The sequence below is a fragment of the Eurosta solidaginis genome, chromosome 4 (assembly GCF_040869045.1).
Source record: "Eurosta solidaginis isolate ZX-2024a chromosome 4, ASM4086904v1, whole genome shotgun sequence".
NCBI classification, from domain to species: domain Eukaryota; kingdom Metazoa; phylum Arthropoda; class Insecta; order Diptera; family Tephritidae; genus Eurosta; species Eurosta solidaginis.
The window spans coordinates 84,906,823-84,921,863 of record NC_090322.1 but is presented as its reverse complement, the minus strand read 5'-3'; the positions used below and the strand labels follow the sequence as shown (position 1 = coordinate 84,921,863).

The 15,041-nt window shown below is 38.1% G+C and overlaps 1 long non-coding RNA gene across 1 annotated transcript in view; it reads right to left on the bottom strand.

Annotated features, from left to right (window-relative positions):
* Positions 1-961: 961 nt before the first annotated feature.
* The window catches only part of LOC137248040 (uncharacterized), a 319,325-nt gene continuing 305,245 nt past the window's right edge, over positions 962-15,041 (bottom strand). The window contains exon 3 of the long non-coding RNA XR_010952019.1: positions 962-980. This is a non-coding gene — a long non-coding RNA (uncharacterized lncRNA). The remainder of the gene's footprint in view (positions 981-15,041) is intronic.

Sequence of the window (15,041 nt, the reverse complement as noted above, 5' to 3'; positions counted from 1 at the left end):
CTTCTGTCAACCACGACCATTCGCCTATTCATTGATTTTTAGCAGCCGTATTAATGCCACGTGTGCTAGATGTCTTTCTAAATACGTATCAATAACCATATCATCTTCAGGATAGGAAAAAATATCAGCTTTGCCATCAGCTGAAATTCTGCCTAATTTTACAGTTAGGGGATAGCCCACCTCGCGGTAATGCTAAAGGTATCCCTACCTCTTTATAGCCACCACCTACGCCAAGGGCCAATCGCGTTATTTTGCGCTCCGGCCCACCTTCACTAGCGCCAATGCCACTAACCGCACCATCCTGGGGTGTTTTTAATACGATGTATATGGAAACATACTGCAGTACCAGTCCTTTCAGCATAGCGTTTAACATCAGCTACGCCAAACCTCAGAAAGCTCCTTTAGCTAACGTATAGTCGTGCGAGTTTCCGTTGTATCACACGAGTAAACACATTCCCCTTATAGATCTGTGTATTTTTGCTGGGAACTCGAATTTTTGTTAAATGCTTTTATAACAATTCCATCGCTTCGTACTTAGAATATTCGTGCACAACAATAAAATGTTGTTGTACAATGTATGTATTTAATGGAAATGAAGCGCTATAAAACTTATTATTTTTGCAATTACACAGCAAATTTAAGACCTAGGCGTCAGTGAAAAAAAAAAAAGTTTTTGTTTTCTTTCGAATTGTAAATTAAGAGATTTGTTAGCAGCTTGTGGTCCTGCAGGTTGCGTTTCGACTAATTTACATTTTACACGCGTTAGATAACCTGAAAATAGAGAAAAAGCCATTAGTGCATGCATCAATGGCCATCGCAAAAGTGTGACAACTGACGGCGCGGCCGACGCCGCAGTTGGAGCACCCCTTTGCAATGCCGGTAACCTAAAAAAGAAAAAAAAAAACGAAGAAAAAAAAAACCAATAAATCCCGGCGCCCATGCCAACATGTAGGATCGTCACCACCATCCACGCCAGTAACCTGAAAAGAAACAAAATTAATTAATGAATAAAGAAAATATATTAAATTATCACATTATAAAATTTACTAACCAATTTTGTCTCGTCCACAATCAGCGTACGCTACCCACGTGCCGTAAATTTCAAAAGAATGAAAACGAAGTAACGGAGAAGCGAATCAGTGAATCAGTCGATTTGCTTCCGGTTTGTTTCAATACCATTGAAATTTACATTCTATACATATGTATGTTTGAATGTTCACATTATTTCTATACATCTGTATGTTAATGTATGTTCACATTCTTCCTATACATCTGTATGTTTGAATGTTCACCTTTTTGGTCGTTGCTGTTGGGTAACAGTGCGCGGACCTTTAAAAGCAAAATGTTGGTAGACGAAAAAATGGAAATAGTAGTAGTTGGTAGATTTTGGTCCGGAAAACAAATGGTGGAATAAATCACATTTTATTTGCACTTGACCCTAATAGATCAGTTAAGCTGAAAAACTACATATAAATTAATAAAACTGATCGGAAATTACCATTAAATAGTTACTCCCGGAAAGCCTACCGGTAAAAACAAAGTTTATAGCAACCAACAACAAAAGTAACAAAGAAAGGAGAAAAATGAAACACTTCTACAAACACATGAAATTCAAATACGGTGATCATATCTGTATGACACTCAAACACTATAGTAAACAAAAAATCAAATACGCGAAGCTAACTGAGCAGCTAAAATTCTTATTAGAATGCAAGAGATACGAACTAACACCAAACCACTTGTAGGACATTCACTTGTTAAAAAAACAACTTGTTTATTTTAATTTTATCAAAAAATTTTTTATATAACTTTTTGTAAAACATCAAAATGAAAAAAATATTTTCACTCTAAATAAATTTTAGTTGCTAAAGAATTATTGAAAAAATAAAGAACGCTTTATCGTATTTATCAAATACGATATATTGGTGACCCCGAACCAGTGAACATATTCATACGCATCATGCCGAATACACGCTCCGGAGACAATGCCGTTTCATCACAGCAATCAACCACAATAAACACGAATCCGCTGTCCACAATCAGCAACACGATTGTGCCATCTTCAAGCAATTCACAAGGAGGAATTCATCTACGAATTCCGAAATTCTGGAAGGAAAACCCATTGATATGGTTTGCACAAATCGAGGCACAGTTCGAACATCACGGAATTGTGTCAGAGAAAACAAAATATTTCACGATTCTTCCTGAATTAGAATCTGATATATTAAGTCAGGTAAGCGATATTATTCTGGCACAACCTCAGAATATATATACGCAGCTTAAACAACGTCTCATCGATCATTTTTCAATTTCCGAGGAGAAGAGAATCCAAAAGTTGTTGAACGATTTGGACATAGGGGACAAAAAACCTAGTTGTCTTCTGCGGGAAATGCGTGGTCTCTCGCATGGTGGAGTTACCGATGACTTCCTGCGAACATTGTGGCTACAACGTCTACCTTCACAAACGCAAGCTGTTTTGGCAACATCTTCTGAAACGTTGGATAAACTTGCAGTAATGGCAGAGAAAATTCAAGCAATTTCAGCACAACAACAATCAACTATCGCAGCAATACAATCGTTTCCTAATCTATCGGATCTTCAACAACAAATAACAACTTTGAGCACAGCTATTGGCAATCTTCAAAAACAACACTTTCGACACAGAAGTCGCTCAAATTCGCATAGGCGTTACACAACTAAGTCAGCTAATACAACCGAGTGGTGCTATTATCATCGTATATTTAGGTCTCAAGCCCGGAATTGTCGACAGCCGTGTTCATTCAAGCAACACCATCAGGGAAACTCGCCGGTCGGTCACTAGATGAAGCTAGTGGCCGATACTCTACAATTAATCGTTTACATATCTTTGATAAGTCCACCAACAAAAAGTTTTTGATAGACACTGGAGCGGATGTGTCGGTTCTCCCATCAGCAGGTATATCTAACAAAAAGCAAGACAAATACAAACTTTTTGCTGCTAATGGTACAGTTATCAACACATTTGGTACTCAACTTTTAACCCCAACTTTTGGTTTACGTCGTTCCTTTGCTTGGGAATTCATTATTGCTGATGTTAGCAGTCCTATAATTGGCGCAGATTTTTTGAAACATTTTGGATTGTTGGTGGATTTAAAAGAAGGCTGTTTGGTAGATTGTGAAACTGGTCTGAGCTCTTCCGGTAAGTTATGTGAATTAAGAGAGTTACCAGCGATAAAGACTCTTGTAAGTTCAACCATATATCATAAACTTTTATCTAAATATCCGGATTTAACGAATCCTTCGTTGCATCAGAAAAAAGTTCCTCATTGTATTGAACATGTCATCGAGACAAAAGGTCCTCCGATATTTTCAAGGCCTCGTCGTTTAGCACCGGACAAGCTCGAAATTGCAAAACGAGAGTTTCAATTTATGGTCGATCAAGGACTTTGTTGCCCATCTAAAAGTTCTTGGTCAAGTCCGTTACATATGGTATTAAAGAAAAATGGCCAGTGGCGTCCGTGCGGAGACTATCGTCGTCTTAACGCTCAAACTCTTCCTGATCGTTATCCCATTCCGCACATCCATGATTTCGCTTATGGGCTCTCAGGAAAGACAGTTTTTTCTACCATTGATTTAGTTCGAGCCTACAATCAAATTCCGGTTGCTCCTACCGATGTTTCAAAAACGGCTATAATTACCCCGTTCGGATTATTTGAGTTCCGATTTATGACTTTTGGCTTATTTAACGCCGCTCAAACGTTTCAGCGGTTCATACATGAGGTTCTTCGAGGGTTAGACTTTTGTTTCCCTTATCTCGACGATGTTTTAATTGCTTCTGAATCCTCTGAACAACACTTATTTCATCTTGAGCAATTGTTTAATCGCCTTCAGTCATATGGTCTAACAGTAAATGTTGCGAAATGCCATTTTGGACAAGATAAAGTAACATTTCTCGGCCATTTAGTGTCTGCTCAAGGCATTCAGCCAATTCCTGAGAAAGTTGATGCAATTATAAACTTTCCGCAACCGAAAACTGTCAAGGAAGTGCGACGTTTTACTGCGATGTTGAATTTTTACCGAAGATTTTTGCCACATGCGGCGGAGATGCAAATTCCACTCCTTATTTATCAGAAAAGTAATAAGAAGAATGACAAATCTCAAATCGAATGGACACCTGAAGCTCAATCCGCGTTTGAAAAATGTAAAAATGAATTGTCTCGAGGTACTCTATTGACTCATCCTATAGATTCTGCACCGATATCTGTTATGGTTGATGCATCTGACGAAGCAATTGGTGGTGTTCTACAACAGAAAGTTGATGAGGTTTGGAAACCTCTGGGATTCTATTCATTGAAGCTAAATGACACCCAGAAAAGTTACAGTACATATGATAGAGAACTTCTTGCGGCATACCTTACGGTAAAGCATTTTCGCTATATGCTATAGGGTCGTAATTTTATAATCTATACGGATCATAAACCCCTTACTTTTGCGTTTAAACAGAAACCTGAAAAAGCTTCGCCTCGGCAGTTTCGTCAACTGGATTTTCTCTCGCAACTTTCCACCGACATACGTCATATCAAAGGAAATGAAAATATTATAGCAGATACTCTCTCACGAATTTCGACTATTGATTCTCCGAATCTAATCAACTATGAAGAGTTAGCAAAAGCTCAAGAAGAAGATACAGAACTAAAAGAGTTAATTGAGAATCCAAGCTCTTCATCTTTAATTTTTAAATCTATAACAATTCCATCGTCGTCGAAGCCTATATTTTGTGATATATCCACATCCAATGCAAGACCATACATTCCACTTGGTTTTAGGAGAGACATTTTTAATACTATTCACAATATGTCTCATCCAGGAGCTAATGCGACAGCTAGAATAATTCTACAGCGTTTCATATGGCCGAATTTGAAAAAAGATATTAGGACATGGTCAAAAGCTTGTGCTAATTGTCAGCGATCAAAAATTCATCGTCATAATCATAGTGTGATAGGTAGTTATGAAAACCCAAGTTCACGTTTCTCGCATATTAACATTGACCTTGTTGGACCATTGCCTTCCTCACATGGATATTCGTATATTTCAACTTGCATTGATCGGTTCACTCGTTGGCCGGAAGCAATTCCCTTAGTTGACATAAGTGCCCGTTCTGTGGCGGAAGCTTTATTTCATGGGTGGATATCTCGGTTTGGAGTTCCTTCAAAAATTACAACGGATCAAGGTCGTCAATTTGAATCCAATCTTTTTAAGGAACTTGCACAACTTCTTGGTTCTCAACGAATACGCACTACGTCGTATCATCCTTGTGCCAACGGTATGATTGAGCGGTGGCATCGTTCGCTGAAGACTGCTTTCATGTGTCACAACACTAAAAACTGGATGGAAATTTTACCAATTGTGCTGTTAGGACTGCGATCAAGTTTACGTGAAGATGTAAATGCCAGTCCTGCTGAGCTGGTTTATGGAACTTCCTTAAAGCTTCCTTGTGATTTTTTCGACGCTAAGAATGATTTGTCTCCTTCCGATGAATTTGTCAAGCAACTGAAATTTTCAATGAACTCGCTGCGTCCAATTGAAGTTTCGTATAAATCAAATCGTTCTGTTTTCGTACACAAAGATCTTGCTACTTGCACTCATGTATATGTTCGTCGCGACGCTGTTAAAAAGTCTCTTCAGTCACCGTATGATGGTCCATATCTAGTGGTGAGCAGAAATGATAAAGTTTTTAACGTCAATATTAATAATAGTACCAAATCAATATCAATTGATCGACTCAAGCCAGCATTCGTATTTAATACTGATATTTGTGAAGATCCTCGAACGATTTGTGTTCCAATACACCCTCATGTAAGAAGTCGTATTCCACGTCATGTACGCTTTAGATCGAGACTTCATCGTTAAACAAAGTCTCTGGAGGGGGAAATATGTAGGACATTCACTTGTTAAAAAAACAACTTGTTTATTTTAATTTTATCAAACAATTTTTTATATAACTTTTTGTAAAACATCAAAATGAAAAAAATATTTTCACTCTAAATAAATTTTAGTTGCTAAAGAATTATTGAAAAAATAAAGAACGCTTTATCGTATTTATCAAATACGATATACACTTGACGAACACTGTAAAATACATAAAAATACAAACAACGTCCGAAAGAGTAAAAACAAAAATTGAAAAGACCAAACAGAAATTTCTCTCGAAAATATTAAACACAGAACTTACACAAACCAACATCAACATCAAAACAACAAAAGATCTAATTTTTCACGCACAACAACAATTAAAACATGCATTAGGCGAACAGGAATTTGACCAGTTCATCACCAAACAAAAAATTCTGAGTAAGAAGATAGCAAAAGAGAAAGAAGCAACACTAGAAGCGAAAATGAAAAAACTTAAATACGAAAAAATAAGAAAACTAGGAATCAACATAAACAGCAATTGATTTGTGAACAAAACCAACATCGAATTTCCCGAAGATGTGATGTGGCTGCTATCCCTGGGACGAAAATTCACACTACCTACAACAAATACTAATTTTTCACCCATACATACAATTGCAGAAATAGAACAAGTAATTCAAACTATATATAACGAAAAAGATAAAGAAGTCGCGAGAAGCCAAGTTAGCCACAGAATCTTACAGTTCAAAAGTAATATAAAACAAAACTCAGCCGAAAAATTTATCATAGAGACATACAACAAAACTAGAACATTTTTACATTTACACAGAGACAACATAGTTATTACGGATGCGGATAAAGGAAATAGAACTGTTGCGCTATACAAGACAGACTATATGGAGAAAATGAACCAACTACTAGGCGACAAGAACACATACAAAGTCGTCAGAGTCGATCCCACAACAAAACTGCAAAAGAAAAACAATAGCATTGTGAACAAATTATACAAAGGAAAGCACATAAACTACAGAGAAAAACAACAGCTCGCAAGCTCGGCAGCAACCGCACCGAGACTTTATGGTTTACCCAAAATCCACAAACCCGAATGCCCCTTACGTCCAATTTCGTCTTCTATAAATGTTCCATGTTATGAATTGTCCATATATTTAGGAAAGATCTTGACGCCACTAATATCAGAAGACTACAACATTAAAAATTCATTTGACTTGAAAAATAGATTAGCTGATGTAAATGTATGCAATGATGATGTGTTAGTATCGTTCGATGTCGTCTCGCTCTTCACCAACATACCGACGGCTTTAGCAATAAAGATAGTCATGAAAAAATGGGAAAAAGTCCAACAACACACAAACATACCGAAAAACAAATTTTTAACCATATTAGAGTTCTGCTTAAAAGAAAATAACTATTTCATGTACAATAACAATATTTACCAACAAACATTTGGAATGCCGATGGGTAACCCACTTTCCCCCACCATAGCGGACATTGTGATGGACGACCTTATACACAATATGTACTCTGAGCTGAACCAACAACAAAACACTGGTATCAAATTTCTTGTCAAATACGTAGACGACGTATTTGCAATATTAAAACGAAGCGACACGGAAATTATCTTAAGTACACTGAACAAATACCAAAATAGAATTGCAGTCTACCATTGAAATGGAAAAAAACAACAACATCCCCTTCTTAGACACCCGCGTATATAGAGCTAACAATAAAATTATACTTGACTGGTACACAAAACCTACATCGTCTGGTCGCCTAATAAATTTCTTTTCATCACAACCCTTTAAGTATAAATTAAATACCGTCAAAAATTTTATACATAAAGTACTGACCATCAGCAATCAATGTTTTCATAACGCTAATATAGAAAAAATCAAAATGACGCTAAGAAGTAACAATTATCCCAATAAATTAATATGTAATCTAATTGACCGTAAACAACAAGAATTAATAAATATTCCCACACAAACTACAACGAAAGAGTCGCCGAATGAGCCAAAACAATATTTTAGTACGACCTATATTCACAGGCTCTCAGAAAATCTAGCACAACACATAACAAAAAACCCAAAAGTAACACTGGCTTACAAATCTAACCACACTCTATCAACAACAAAGTAACGTGGTATACCAAATAGAGTGCAAAGGAAATGAAACTGAACAATGCAACAAAATATATATTGGCACTACGAAGAGGGCGCTAAACACACGACTTGCAGAGCACCAAGCCGATATCAAGAAAGAAAAACACAGCACGGCCTTATCACAGCACGCGGTAAACAACAAACACACAGTAGATTTCACAACAACAAAAATAATAGACAAAGAGACGAGAGAAAGAACAAGGTATACACTCGAGAGCCTAAGAATAATGCAAAACAGAGAAAAGGCAATGAACAAGAAAGAAGATACACAAGACATAGCCGCGACTTACTTATTATGCCTATGACACAGATAATAAGGTTTAGTTTGACAAGTTTACCATATAGTGATGGTAGCATTTAATTTTTTTGTAAAGTAATAATAAAATCGTTTTTTAAATACCAATGTGAGTGAATATAAATAATTGTTTGTGAAGTAATATTTCATGTAAAATTCAAATTTATAATTGTGCAAAACTTTGTTTGAAACTATGTAATTTAGATCGTGTAATTTTATTTCTAATGTTGTTTTTGTCTTTTGTATTTTGTTATAAACAAATATAGACCGCCCCTGAAGAAGATAAGGATAATTATCGAAACTTTGGGCTAAATGGTGGATTAATCACATTTTATTTGCACTCTACCCTAATAGATTAGTAAAGCTGAAAAACTACATATAAATTAATAAAACTGATCGGAAATTACCATTAAAAATTACAGTTTATATTTGTACAAAAAAATTCATAATATGTTGTTAAAACGAAATAAAGCACATTTTATGGAAATCAAACTCTCAACAAAAAATTTTCAAACAAAATCCATGTAAATGTGTAGATACATAGCTTATGATGCTTGCCTTTTTCCTGTATTTCGAGCTATAAACACTCACGAGACTTTTGCCACAACGTCTAACTACCACAACAATTTTCCAATGTACCAAAAATACTCCCGCAAAATAACCGATGTCGGCATGTTATCGTTTACGTAAACTTTTATTATCGTTCAAATTATTCACAGAGGAAAAAGAAAACTGAAAAAAATAGCGCAGTAAATATTCGCGTGCTCAAAAATTTATTTCCTGTTTAAGTTCTTCGCAAATTTTTCAAAATTGACTGATTTGGTCAGCATCGCCTCCTAATGTTAGTTGGGTGGGCTCGGCAATTCAATACTTTAAAATGATCGCAGTATACGTTTTCAGTGCTAAAATACCGAAATATTGGTAGAATCTAAGTCTTGGTGGCACTACTAGTAGTAGAAAATGAAAATGGGTTAGAAAAGTTAGTAAATCTACCAATGCGGTCCGTGCACTGACTGTCCATATACTTATACCAACGTATGTACATCTATATGCCGAGTTTAAATGTACATTATATTAGGGATGCTTAAAAGGATGCAAACGGGTACCCAAAAACCCGGTTCTGACAAATCGGTATCGGAGCCACATACACTTGGGAAACCGTGTCGTTTGCTAAATGCCGTCAATTAAACTGGAGAAAAGTTGAACAAATAGTAGGAGGGCAATACAAAAAAAAAAAAAAATTATGATTAATCCTACAAATTTGTCTCCTCTTCCAAAACGAAAATTTCCTTTATTTTTTTTCTTCTTTATATAGCATGCGATTTTGCTGTCCAAACATTTTTTTTTCGGCGGGAAGGAAAGTTGTTGGTTTTTAGCACCAACAACACAAATAACAGCGACTCAAAAGAACCCACGCTATGCACTTTCTACCCCGTTCGGTACCAGCATGTGCGAACCGAAAAATCGTAAATGCTCATTTTTCTGCACACTAGTGCCCGTGGCTAACTAAAACGCTACCGGGTGACTGGAAATAAACAAAATAAGGCACTAAAGACCCAGGCACATAACTTATGGGAAAAGAGGCCATGCACATAATCGTCGGAATGCCGCGTGTGTCTTGAGCGACACCCGATCCGCTTGTGCCCAACCTTTCGGGCGAAACGGCCAGAAGAGTGCCTCTACGTAACCATTCGCGAAAGCTACTGCGGAAATTGTCTGGCGCCTGATCACCGCTCTAACGCGTGCCCAAGCCAAGGGCGATGCAAACGGTGCGGCGAGAAGCACCACACGATGCTGCACATCGCCTCGATCGACGAAGAGGAGCAGCTATTACGAGAAGCCCGCTCCAAGCCATGGAGCGTCCAAGTGGAAGAGGAGCTAGATTCACCCCGAGAGCGGATAGACGACTCAATCTCTTTATATGCGACGGACGCGGGAACGGAGACTGGACCTCTTCGTCCACCCCGAAACCGAGACGCCAGCCGAACCGGAGCGGAGACGCGGTCTTTTCGCCCGACCATGCCGCCTACAGCCAAATCATTTCGACCACTTCTGCAGCACGAGAGGAAACGGCTCCAACAAGGGACAGCGATAGCACAGCGCCATACATATAACGGCCGAGCGGAGACCCGGTCTCTTCGCCGGCAAACCAGGAACCCCCAACGGACACGACATTCGCGCGACCGCAGAGCGGAGACAAGGCCTCTTCGCCTGCACCAACGACATGAGCCACAAGATCGCAGCCACGGATGCAACCCGCTGCAGCTCACCATAGTGTCCGCCTTCCGGTCAGGGCTCGTAGCCCAGCATTCAGCGGCCACCGCCACCATGATATCAACGGTAGCGATCACACCCACCGCTGTCGTGAAGATAGAAGCTGGGGGGGCGGCTACACCTCGTCCGTGCCTTAATCGACGGATGCTCCCCCATCACCGTGATCGCAGATGAGCTCGCCCGGGAGCTCCAACTCCCTACCAGCACCATTGGCGGGCAAGCAGGATGCCTACTACGCATACGAGGAAGACACGGTCAAAATAAACGAATTGCAACCCATGCGGCGGTCGTGTCCAATTTTCGGCGAATGGCCCCCATGACCAGCGTCGACAGCGCCATCGCATCCCCGTATGCACATCTCCGTCTGGCGGATCCACAATAACGGAAATAATGCTACCAGGGATTCTGCCCACTACGTTTGGCCCTTTGCTAGCTCAGAGTACCATCTTCGGTTGGGTACTCTCGGGCACAACGAAGGCCTAACATCAAAATGTTCGGCAACGACCGAAATACATGAATTTTTACACTCTTATACTTTGTTATTTTTATGGAATTTTTGGTGTACACAGTTGAAAAAGACTTGCATTGTGAATTCGTACCAGCGAAAAATCTTTCTATTCCTCCATTGCCATACCTACGTGTTAAATAATAGCTGACAGGGAGAACGGCTGTCACGAATGGCCAGATAATAGAAGAAAGGTTTGTTTTTCTTTTGCTTGCTGTTATTAAATTGAAGTGCCATGAATTGCACATTTGTTTCAAATCAGCTTTCTTTAAATTTGTGTACAGAAAATCAGACTACAGATTAATATTAATTTCTAAAATAAAGTGTATAGATTAATGTTGAGCCACCAGCTATGCAGGCATTTTGAAATATGTAAATAAATCAAATCTACAAAAAGGTTTGAAAACCACTGGCGAGGTAATGATCTGAGTAATCGAACAGCGACTGAGCAGGTGATCGCGGCTGTTTACTATTGTGAACGCCTTTATCAAACATTCGCCACTTGTATGAATTCACAATGGAGGTATGCTTTTACACTCCTTTATCATTACAATAAGTTATTATTTATTGAATTTTTCTTCATTCAAAATCCTTTGATTGTTCCTTTCCAATGAATTTGTAATAAACGGCAAGAAATATCAACACGTATATCTTCTTACTTCTGTTCGCAATCCCTAGCTCTAGGCAAACATGGCTCAGGCCTTGAACCATAACGCGAATGTGCCGAATGACCGAGGCATCAGCAACCAAGCTCGCACACTGCGCAAACCATCTTGCGTGTCGCCAAGCCGGCGGACTGGCCGGCGTTATGTTAAGTTAGATATAATTAGTTATAAGTTTTTTATTTTTTTCCTCTTCTTCACGGTCGGTGATCCTTGGCGGACTGTGACGTTGCGTACCGCAAGGGGGGCGGCATGTGTAGGCCCAATGCCTAACTTTTACCTGATTGGCGGCGCCCCTCCCAAATGTTTTAATAATATTTCCAGCCACCCACACTCACGCCTACATTTGTGTGCATGCATGCACATGCATGCGTTTCATACACATGCGCGTGTGTGTGTGCAGGTTGTCAGCACCCATGCATATGGTGGGGTATGTGTGGCCTTTCCCCTCCTTAACACCAGAGGACTTTTTCGCGGCTTAGCGGTTGTCCTCAACGGGATAACCGGCCTCTTTCTCGATTGACCGCCAAGCAGTTCACATCGCCCAGGATCATCACCGCCATCATTTTGTACGTTAAGGTAATATTATACCTATTGTTTAGGCCACCAGCCTAAATATTTTCGGACCACCCTAACACGCACATTAGTTATTTATTTATTATTATTACCGGTAACGGCTAACACCAGCCGAAAGCTAACTTTGAAGGGGAAAAACTCAACGAAAGTTAGCTATCGGCAGGTGGCGCGGACTTGTTCGCGGTCTTGATCCTTCTTTTCTATTTTGGAACGTTCACGAGCCAGCAGCTATCTCACAGGTGAGTTATCATATTACGTATCTTTTCATAGTTTGTGCATATAATTTACGCTATAATCGCACTTTACTATTGTCATTCCCTTTAATAATTGCGATTATAACATTAGAATTTTCACTTGGAAATTGTCTGGCAATCAGCCACCAATATTTCTATTTTGAATTGTAATTTATCCAACAATTTGCGGTCGTCATAGCATTAACATTTGCCGTGCACGAATGTGTAATTAACAACTTTAAGAACACTGAATTTTCGAATTGGTTTGTGAAGCAATTCATTTTTTGATAATAAATAAAGCTGAGAATTTATATTGTTTATAACGTGAAATAAATTTGTTGTTGCTCGTTACTAATTCTTCCTTTTTTATTTCTTTTATTTGCGTGCGATCGCGCCCCACGACACGGGTGCCACATTCCCTCCGCAAACATTGGTCCTTACGCGCCGAGGAAATTAATATTCAGACGCATACTTCAAAATCCCAAGCAAAAACAGCACCTTTTTTAAAAAATTCTTATTGGAAATATTCGCATTTTGGAGAAAACATAACAGTTTGAAGGAGGTTATTACAATATTAAAATCATCGAAAACCACCGAGAAAACAAACTAATACAAATACCAACTCGTCATCTCACAAAACATTCACACACACATACAGTCCATTAAATCATCACAATACAGCATCACATACAATCCATTAATCATCACAGATCATAACATCACATACAGTCTATCAACATCACAACATCATACAGTCCATTACAGTCAACAGCATATCATACATTTTCAACATCGCAGTACACTCTTCAAGTTCACGTACAACATCCCATCAGACAAATCATCACATCAACACAGCGCCGATCAGCGACTCACTTAAAGAACTTAAGGTACGTGGTTTTGCTTGGTTGCACAAACTTTTTTTTTCTATTTACGTGATTTTACGTACGGAAGGTGCATTCCGTGATAGACAAAAAAGGCAAAGCAAGTGAAATTGTTAGAATTCGTGGTTATAAACACACCAATCGGTAATTCCCCCACCAGTGGTAAGGGTTACTCGACACCGCTCAAGGCAGACAGTCAGTGAATTTTTTTTGGTTTTTTTTTTCACATTCATCACTGCACTGTGTTGTACCCCTCGTCGTCACATACGTTAACAAAACTTCCTAGTCAGGAACCATATTTTCACTTGGTTGATAGCCTTAGCTTATCTAGCACAGAATTCGCTTTATTAATCAGTTGCGAGCTGAAATAATACCAAAAGCCAAAAAGTATCACTACGTTGGGTGGCTAGTGGCTTGATCACACAATTTATACTGATCGCTTTATATTATATGGCTGTATTTTTATCACTTTTTTTCTTAATAAATACTTTAAATTGTATGTTTTCCACGTGAAGTTGAATATACAAAATTTATTTCTTTTTTTGGGAAAGATACCCTGGTTGGCTACTCGGGGATACTCATCAGTGTTCACTTTCACCTTGTATACACATTAAATCCTCGTCAGGATTTCTATCTGTGTTTCACATCACTAGGTAACACATTAAATCCTCGTCGCGATTTCTATCTGTGGTTCAAATTTCTAGAATTACACACATTAAATCCACAGGATTTCGATTTGTGGTTCAAATCTCGAGGTTGACACACTATATCCGGACTTGTTGTTGTTCCCACATCTCGTACTACCCATTATAATAACTTTTTTACTATCGTATCTTGTAAAGCTTTCAATACGCTACCTGCGTCTATACGTGTCATTAGAAATATGCGCGAATTTTCAAAACATATAAAATCATTTTTATTAGAGCAGTCACACGACGACATCAAAACTTTGCTGAATTCTACCACTTAGTAATTTAATTTCAACATTTTTATTTTCTATTGTTATACATTTTATTTTACATTTTGTAACTTTAACTTCAACTTATTAACTATTTTCACCCCACACACATTTGTATATATTTATTAATTTTTTTGAGATGGCATTCAAAACTAAAGTTTTAGATAACTTTACAGAATGCCTTACTTTTCTTTCAATTTCAATGTATTAATTTAAGTGGCAATTTTATATATGTAAACATGTAAAAATTATTTTGATTAGAAATAAAATGAATAAATCTAATCTAATCTATCCACATCGGGATTACATCTGCGTTTTAAACTTTTTTTAGACACGCTAAGTTTTCAGAAAATATTTCTATCTGTGTCCAATACACCCTTTAGACACATTAAATATTTGCAGACGATTTCTCTTCTTTGCATTGCACATCACTGTAGACACATTAAATCCTCGTCAGGATTTCTATCTGTGTTTGATATCTCTTTGTACACACTAGAACCTTTCAGGATTTCTATCTGTACTGCATATCACTACATACACATTAAATCCTCGTCAGGATTTCTATCTGTGTTTGATATCACTTTG